This window comes from Cynara cardunculus (genome assembly GCF_001531365.2).
Source record: "Cynara cardunculus var. scolymus isolate 2C chromosome LG 9, CcrdV1, whole genome shotgun sequence".
Lineage (NCBI taxonomy): Eukaryota > Viridiplantae > Streptophyta > Magnoliopsida > Asterales > Asteraceae > Cynara > Cynara cardunculus.
This window is the reverse complement of record NC_037536.1, coordinates 1,835,085-1,836,173: the sequence shown is the minus strand read 5'-3', so window position 1 is coordinate 1,836,173 and position 1,089 is coordinate 1,835,085.

Below are 1,089 nucleotides of genomic sequence, written 5' to 3'. Positions count from 1 at the left end.
AGACAGGTTTGACTTTGACTTGTCTTTAGATGTTTGACCATATAAATAGAAGTTAGTCTTTGTAATTGTAAGTAGGAGAGCTCATTTGTAAGATTTGTTACGTATAATAGAGTTTGACCAAAGTTGACTTTCTCTCTCATCTTCTTATTATGTTCTTACAAGATTATCCAGATCTGCCATTGATTCATGGAGGTTTATCTTGAAGATTGATCAAAGTGGACAAACAAAAATATATCAAAGACTGACGGGAAGGATGAAAGAACTATACAGACTCACAAAGATATGTTGAGAAGTTGTATTATTGACTTCGGGGGATCAAGGGAAGATCACTTGCCATTGATAGAGTTTGCATATAACAACAATTACCATTCCAGCATCCAAACGGCACCGTATGAAGTGTTGTATGGACGTAAATGATGAACATTGTTGTATTGGAATGAGGTAGGTGAAAGGCAGTTGATAGGTCCTGAAATTGTTCAAGAAACTTTTGAAAAGATTGAACAGATCCGTGAAAGAATCAGAACAGCACAAGATCGCCAAAAAAGTTATGCTGATAATCATCGAAAGCCGATTGAATTTGGTGTAGGTGATTATGTGATGTTGAAAGTTTCGCCATGGAAGGATATCGTTAGATTTGGAAAGAAAGGTAAGCTCAATCCGAGGTATCTGGGGCCGTTCAGAATATGTAAGCGAATTGGGCCAGTAGCATATCAGTTAAAGCTGCCAGAAGAGCTGAGTCTGATTCACAACACTTTCCATGTATCGAATCTGCAGAAATGTTTGGCTGATCCGAATCTAGCTATATCGATGCCAGAGATTAAATTAGATAGTAAGCTAAACTTTGTGGAAACACCGGAAGCTGTAATTGACCGAAAGATCAGGGTGTTGAGAAATAAAGAGATAAATCTAGTTAATGTTTAGTGGAAGTTTCACAAAGGACAAGAAGCAACATGGGAATTGGAGTCAAAGATGAGATCAGAATACCCTTGGCTCTTTAATTAAAGGAATTCCGGGACGAAATTCTTTTAAGGGGTGGATGATGTGATAACTGGATCCTGGTTATCACCCAAGGTAATTAATGTGTGATTA